The following is an 8,323-nucleotide window of genomic DNA, read 5'->3' on the forward strand; positions in this document are numbered from 1 at the left end:
TAGCTCTCCGGCCGCTGCCACAACGCCAGGGCCCAAACCCTCCATCTGCTGTAGGTGAACCAAAAACAACTGATAACAGCTCTCAGTGATATGTGTCGGGTCCCCGCTATAATAGCAGCAACATTCACAAATGTTTACAGAACAAGCGGGAACCCAGTTGGCCTGTAGTTTTTTCTATTTCTTTTTTATCACGTGATAGAAAGTCTAAGGCCTTCTCAAGCCGTACGGCTGACTCATCTTATCTGCGGCCTGCTATGCATCAAACTAATATTGCTGTTGAGACAAAATGCAATGCAATCAAGTTAGCATTTTTAAACATTAGCTCACTAAAACATAAATGTGCCATGTGGGGGCGGGGCCGAGAGCCATGGGAACGGAGCAAGGCCGGTGGAGTAATTGATAATGAGCGACACCTGCACCACTCACCAGTCTCGAGTCCCTCGGAGGAGCTCCGGAAGGATAAAAGGAAGAGTGACGACAGTGAAAGACGAGAGAGGACCAGGTCTGGGTTTTATTTTGTGTTTTGCTTCTGTTTGTGCGCGACAGTCGTCCGTGAGGGCCTGTCACGCTATTTTGTGTTTATTTTATTATTAAAGTTTTCTTTATATGTTTGCCGGTTCCCACCTCCTTCTTCCTGGGTTTCGGCACCAATGTAACAATGTTCATAGTTCGGGAAGAAGGAGGCGAGAACCGGCAAACATTTAAAAAAACTTTAATAATAAAATTAAAGGTGTCGCTCATGATCAATTACTCCACCGGCCTCGCTCTGTTCCCACGGCTCTCGGCCCCGCCCCCACTCGTCACAATAAATAATTTCTAATCAATGACTTAATAACCACAAACAACCTGGATTTTATGTTTCTTAACGAAACATGGCTAGAAGACAGCTGCAGTGCAACGGTCCTCAATGAAACAGCCCCTCCTAACTTTACTTTCATGAGTGTCTGCAGGACTGTTAGGAGAGGTGGAGGTGTAGCTGCTCTATTTAAAGATGTCTATCAATGCAAGCAAGTGTCATTTGGTCAGTACTTGTCTTTTGAATATCTAAGGATTGTGTTGAAAGGTGCTCCACGCATTCTGTTTATCATTATTTACTGGCCTCCAAAATACTCTCCAGCCTTTGTTGAAGAGTTCACAGAAATGCTATCAATGATTTCCTCAGAGTTTGACTGTTTTGCTATTGCAGGGGATTTTAATATTCACATAGATAATGCAGAAAACAAAACTACAAAATAAATTATAACTGTTTTAAACACTTTTGACCTGATCCAGCATGTGCATGGACTCACACACAATTGTGGACATACTCTAGATTTAATCATCAGTAGAGGTCTAAACATTTCATCCATTGTTATTAAACCACTTAAGCTCTGGGGCATTTTTGTGTATTTTCGCCTAAATGTGACATACCCAATTTCAAATGTTTACCCTACACACATACAATGGTGTCATTGTATAGAAAACCCTTTGAACTACAAAATATGATTGTAATTCTTCATAAATAACATTATATATGTTTTAAATATTACAATAAACACTAATAGGCACTTTTTTATTTTGTTTTTGAAAGTCTGTTATTCAGGTTCTATTTCTTCCAGCTCTCTGCAACTTATATTGTTTGATTCCACTAGGTGCCAAGATGTACCAGAAAAAAGAATCTTTCAAATAACAGCTTCTAAACAGGAGTTATTGAATTATAACCGAAGGGAGTAAAATTGTCCCTTTTTTGCGTCTAAAAGTGTCTTTGTGAGTTTCCTTTGCAAAAACAGGTTTTATAAAGCATATTGCCCCCAGAATCCTATTTTACTATGTGCCATTGCACTTTTCTTGATTATTGACTGAATTATGTTTTATTTTTTTTTATGTTTGTCTAAGTAGTAATATACAAAATGGCATAAGCGAATTATACCAAATATCAAATTTTGTGTTTTATACAATAATTGTTTTTCTTTCAGGAGACACAAGACTCTATAAATTGTAAAATCCATGTGGTTTATTACAATCTAAAACAGAATCCACATTCTCCAGCTTTATATCATTCCATTTATGTGCAAAATTTTAGTCCCCTGTCCCCTGCATCAGCATCCTGCCTGCATCACCTCTGCATCAGCATCCCGCTGCCTCCTGGAGATCAGACGCTAGCTGCGCCGCTAACTGCTTCTGCCACGGGCTCGCGGCTGCTATCTGGTCTTCAGAATGTGAAACAAAGAAATAGCTGTTTATAAACACAGCACTGTAATAATATCCATGTATATTTACTGAAACACATCCTGTATTGTACTTTACTGTCAATACATAGTTTATCAGATTGTTAGCTGTGCTTTTACCTTTCAAAATAATGACTCTATCAAAAACTAGGGGTGCTCCGATTGATCGGCTACCGATCACAATCGGCCGATAATCGCTTTAGGATGATTGATCGGCGGTCTCTAAAAAGGCAGATCTCATAAAACTGATCTCAAGCTGATGACGCGCCTGCCGTCACTATGCAGCGGCGCCGTCTCAGTCTCTGTCCGGCGCGGGTGAAATAATTATAATGCTTTAGGTGAGGTACAATTCATATTTCTTCATTAAATAACTTATAAAGTAATTTGAAAAAGTTTCTGTGACACATAATTTCACAAACAGCTTGAGTGAATCACCGCGCGCGCTCTCTTTCTTTCTCAAAATGCAAATGTCTTCAAATCACATTGTGTCTGCACTATAAGCAAGCTGCATGCTGCACAGTTGACACATGAATTGTCACTTGCACTATCGAGGCAGTGTCGCATCATCACCTAAAGTTTATAAATTGCATTTTTTTCTTTTTAATTCTTGCCAGTGTTTAAACCATTCAACGCTCGCGTGCTCTCCTGGAGACAGTGCACTCATGCACACTCGCAGCACACACACATAACGCCAGGTTCACATTACTTTGTTTGTTTGAATTCTTTAATTTAATCTGTTCCTTCTCTACCCTAGACAGGGGAGTTCGTAACAATGGATAAATGTTGTGTTTGTGGTAAACGGCCATAGATCAGGAGCAGACTCTTGTGTGAACGCACAGTCCGTGCTGCTGCTGTACCACACATATGGACTACATATGCACTGCAAAAGAAGTATGTGTGAACCTCACATACAGCTCACAAAATCAGGCTTGCGCAGTGCAAGCAATTGTGCAAAAATAACACGATTGTAAAAACAAAAATACAGTGCATGATCCAACATTTAGGTGAGATAAATATAGATTTTTAAAAAATGTCTAAAAAATGGCCCCCTCCACCCCCTCAAATGAAAAAAAAATCCTCTCACAAGTCACCTAAGAGAAGAATTCATTTTCAAAAATGAAATTCAGGCCCTGAATAAATGTCTAAAAATCTTGATTGGATCATCACTATAAATAATTCTACATGATAAAAAGGCTTTAAAAAGATCGGTATCGGTGAACGGATCGGCAGATACTGCTTTCTGTGATCGGCCTCAAAAATCCTGATCGGAGCACCCTATCAAAAACGGAGCAAAAGCGCGCATATGCGCTCACAAGACACGCGTCCTCTCCTCTCCATGGCACCGCTGAACGTTCTTGATAATCTTTAGCTTTTGATTTTGCTTTCAAATATCGCTTTTATCCGTGTTGCCGATGCAGTAGATTTCTCACCAATGCTAGCACACAGAAATGTGAAAATGGTCTCGTTTGAAAGAGGAGATTCTAATCTAAAAGATAAAATAGAGTTTTGGGCTGTTTGCGGCTGACTGAAGCAATGGTGCGAGTAGGAATGTGATGCATCTGAATGTTTCCTCAGAGGTATCAAATTTCACATCGCAATTCTATTGAAGATCATTCGATCTGTGATTATCACACAATGGAATAAATTACATGGTCAAATTCCTGAGAATGAGTGCTTTCTTGTGATATATGACTTGACTGTTTTGAGAAAAATATAAAAAAATACACATTCTTCGTAAAACTGATTCGCAATCATTAGGCGGAAATTCATGTGTGGGACGATTACATTTCTAAGCTTTCATTTTTATCATAAAACCAAAAGTCATGGTATTCTTTGTAAAGAAGAGACTCCAAGCTTTCAAATAATACCATATATGGGCTGATACCATATAAGGAAGGCTTTGCAAATGAAGCATAAACATTTTTTACATGGTTTTGGACCCGTATCCAGGTCCACAGAGCTTAAGTGGACGTAGCACTATCTGATCACTTCTGTATTTTCTTTGATATATTGATCTCTGCTACCACTGAATCTAGATCTGTCTCTGTCAGAAAGAGATGCATTAACGAAAACACTAGTTTGCTATTTATGGAGGTTATATCTTTAACACCAAGCATTTCTGCAGACTCTGTTGATCATCTCCTTGATTCCTTTAACTCAAAAGTTAAAAATGTTATTGATGACATTGCTCCTGTGAAAGTCAGCAAGAAGACTGGCAGACAGAAATCAGCTTGGAGAAAATCAACAGCAGTTCAGAGTATGAAAAGACAATGAAAAAGAGCTGAGCGGGTGTGGCGGAAGACAAAACTTGAAATTCACTGTAGCATCTATAAAGACTTCCTGCTTTCAATGTGGAACTAGGCAAAGCTAGGCAGTCATTCTTCTCAAACCTTATAAACAGTAACTTAAACAACACTTGCACTCTTTTTGCTACTTTTGAGAGACTGACAAACCCCCCAAGTCAGATTGCCAGTGAAATGCTCTCCAACAGCAAATGCAATGAGTTTGCTTCCTTCTTTTCTGAGAAGATCGATAATATCAGGAAGGCGATTAGCACAAGTTATGCAGAGGTCAGACAGATTCGACCGCAATATCAAAAAGAAGATACTATGTCTGCTTTTGAAGAAAGTGATAGCAAGATTTTAGAAGAAATAGTACAGCACCTTAAATCGTCAACCTGCTATCTTGACACACTTCCCACCTATTTTTTCAAAAGGGTGCTTAACTGTTTGGAAGCAGATCTCTTAGAAGTGGTGAATGCCTCACTTCTTTCTGGGACTTTTCCAAACTCCCTGAAAACTGCAGTTGTTAAACCCCTTCTGAAAAAGAGCAATCTTGATAACACCACATTGAGCAACTATAGACCAATATCAAATCTTCCTTTTATAGGCAAGATTATTGAAAAGGTAGTCTTTAATCAGATGAACAAATACTTAAACTCAAATGGATACCTGGACAATTTTCAATCTGGTTTCGGACCGCATCACAGCACAGAGACAGTGCTCATTAAGATAATGAATGATATTTGCTTAAATTCTGATTCTGGCAAAATATCAGTGCTGGTACTACTAGATTCAGCTTCCAGAAGAGATCAGATGTGCTAAAACATTAGTCATATTTAAATGCACTCAAAACTCATCTGTTTAGCTGTGCATTTATTGAATGAGCACTGTGCAATGTCCGAACTGATTGCACTATATTTTATGTACAGTATAATCATTTTCCATTCTTAACTGTTTTAAATTCATTTTAAACCTCTTAAATCATTTTCAAAGTTTTTAAATTCCTTGTTTTATTGTTGTGATTATTTTTTATTATTATTTTCTTTTCTTTTATGTAAAGCACTTTGAATTACCATTGTGTATGAAATGTGCTATATAAATAAACTTGCCTTGCCTTGCCTAGGCGTAAGGATCCCCTGTTTCCACCTCCAGCCTCCGAGTCCTGGGGCCTCATTTATAAAATGTTGCGTGTAAACTGTCCTAAATTTGTTCTAAGATAATTTCTCAAATGTAAGTGCGATTCAGAGAAAACGAATGTGCGTACAAAAACACGTGCGTATGCCTCTCTTCCAGATGTGACATTTATAAATCGCGAATTATCTTGAAATTGTGCGCAGCTGACTGGTGTCAGATCTCCGCCTTGTAAACGCCCCCTAATTAATATCATTACCATATAAAAGAGCACACGCCAATATCCGAATTTCTAGGCTTGAGAATGACGAGCACAAAGAAAAAAAAATTTGAGGTCCTGCTGGCAGAGGTAGAGCTTCGTGCGGGGACACTGAAGCGACTTTTGGAAGTCGCTTCAGTGGGATTTCACACAAAACAAAATTTGTGGCATGGCAGTGTGTAGCGCAGGCTGTGAACGAGGTAGGTGGGCAGCAAAGGTCCCTAAAAGAAGTTGAAAAAAATGGTCTGACTTGAAATTACAGTCCAAAAAGCGTGTTGCACGACACCGAAGCAATGTGCAGGCCACAGGAGGTGGAAGTGGCACTGTATCCCTCTCACCGGAGGACAACTGAATAGCTGCCTTCATGGGTGAGAAGTTGATACAGATATTTTGTCTGCACCAGCTTCAGAAGGTATGCTGGCATGTGATAAGGTATAGTTTATCGAAACTTTATCGCAATTTTATTACTGTAGATGATGAACATTTACAAAGGAAAACAGCCCTTAGTAGACCTGTCTCCCAAACTGAGACAGTATCAAGTAACACTCCCGTTCAGGAGGAATCTCCCAGGCCATCAACATCCACCTCGAGCTGTCCTAGCCAGGGGAGAGTGCTATCTGTGGCCGTCCTGCAATCACAGAAAGAGCTGAATCAGTCAGTTTGTGATGTTGTGACTGAACTGCGCCAGGTGCAACAGTCCCTAGTTCAGAGGAACCACACTCTGTGAGCTCTTGTTTACTGTTTGAAAAAACGGTGTGTGTAAATAAAAGTTTCGAGTTTGAAATACTGTAAAGTTTGTTTCTCTCCTGCTTCTCATAATTTTGATTTGTTGCAAGGCAGCTGTATAGAACTACACACACTGGTATAAAATATAAAGCATAAATAATGTAATGTAGCCTATTAGATTATGTAATGCAAGGTATTATTTGCATGGTGTGGTATTCTAAAAAAACAGGTGGTCTTACCTGTTGAAATAACCTGTGGATTAATTGCCGTCTTCTCATGATTGCAACAGCATGTGCGTTCCAGTCAGCGGGTAGTGGAGGGGGATCCTTTGGAACATCCATGCGCATTTCCTCTTCTGGTAGCCCAACCCCATAACCCAAGCAGATATTGTGCAGAACACAACAAGCCAAAACAATTTGGCACACTTTGACTGGATCATATAGGAGTCTCCCGCCCATCGCCACCTTCCCTTTAGTAGCCCAATTGTGCACTCCACAACTGACCGGGCACAGGCATGAGACATGTTTTAGTGGGCTTCTTCAGCTGTCTGTGGGTGCGCTATGGGGGGGTGAGAAGCCATGGCTTCAGAGGATAACCTCTGTCACCTATAATTGTATAGAGAATAATTTTTTAACACGAAAATGGAATAACAGCTAAACACAAACAGTTATTAACCTAGAAGCCATCCATCTCTACCTGTTCCTGCCTCTAGACGATTGCCCATGCTGCAGTTGCGCACAATGCGAGTCATGCGTCGACCTTGGCCATCTTGCAACTGCATTAAGAATTGCCATTCGAGCATTGCAAATAAGCTGTACATTAATTGAATGGAAATGTTTCCTATTAACATACACATATTCATGTGCACGAGGTGCTCGTATGGCAACGTGAGTGCAATCTACTGCACCTAGGACATTGGGGAATCCTGTTTGGCACACAAAATCATCCATAACATGCTGCTGCTCCTCGGCAGTGTATGGGAACTTTATGTACCTAGTGGAAAATTGGATGATGCCTTGAAGCACAGCTGGCATAAGTCTACTCACAGATGGCTGGGATATTCCTGATCGGTCACCAATCTCTCTTTGAAATGTTCCCGTGGCCAGGAACCCAAGCACGGAGAGCACCTGTAACTCCACAGGTATGGCCTGGTTGGAGTTGGTGCGTCTCTGTATATTAGGGACTATCTGGACACAAAGATGTAACAGTGCAGCTCTTGGCAAACGGTACTTGAAATCTGCCCGATCTCTAAAAACGCGTTGTCTTCTCATTGCACGGTTTGCAATATCTTCAAGAAGTGCTAATGCTGCCATTCTGCCTCTTTCAAACTACTTCATCATAGGCCATTTTATAGGCCATAGATGCACAGAAATTATTAACACGCGTGGACCCAAATTATTTAATAATGTGTAATTATTCTGTAGACAAAACAATGTGTGTGTGACTATTATCAAAAGTACTATTCTAGAAACAACATAATAATCATTAAAAAAATGATAATAATAGTAGCAGTAGTATTAATTACTTAATAATTTTCAGTCATCAAAGTGAGCCATCCTACTTTTAAAATCACTTGCTATGACAACTAATAAAAAGTTTAGTATCACGAAATTCTTGCAAAACTTTAAAAGACATTATTGAAGAAGAAAAAAATTGAATGTTTCATATCATTATAAAATAATTATTACACGATTATGGTCTCCGGTCTGAAAAAACCT

The sequence above is a fragment of the Sinocyclocheilus grahami genome, unplaced genomic scaffold, assembly GCF_001515645.1.
Source record: "Sinocyclocheilus grahami isolate Dianchi unplaced genomic scaffold, SAMN03320097.WGS_v1.1 scaffold492.1, whole genome shotgun sequence".
NCBI lineage: Eukaryota > Metazoa > Chordata > Actinopteri > Cypriniformes > Cyprinidae > Sinocyclocheilus > Sinocyclocheilus grahami.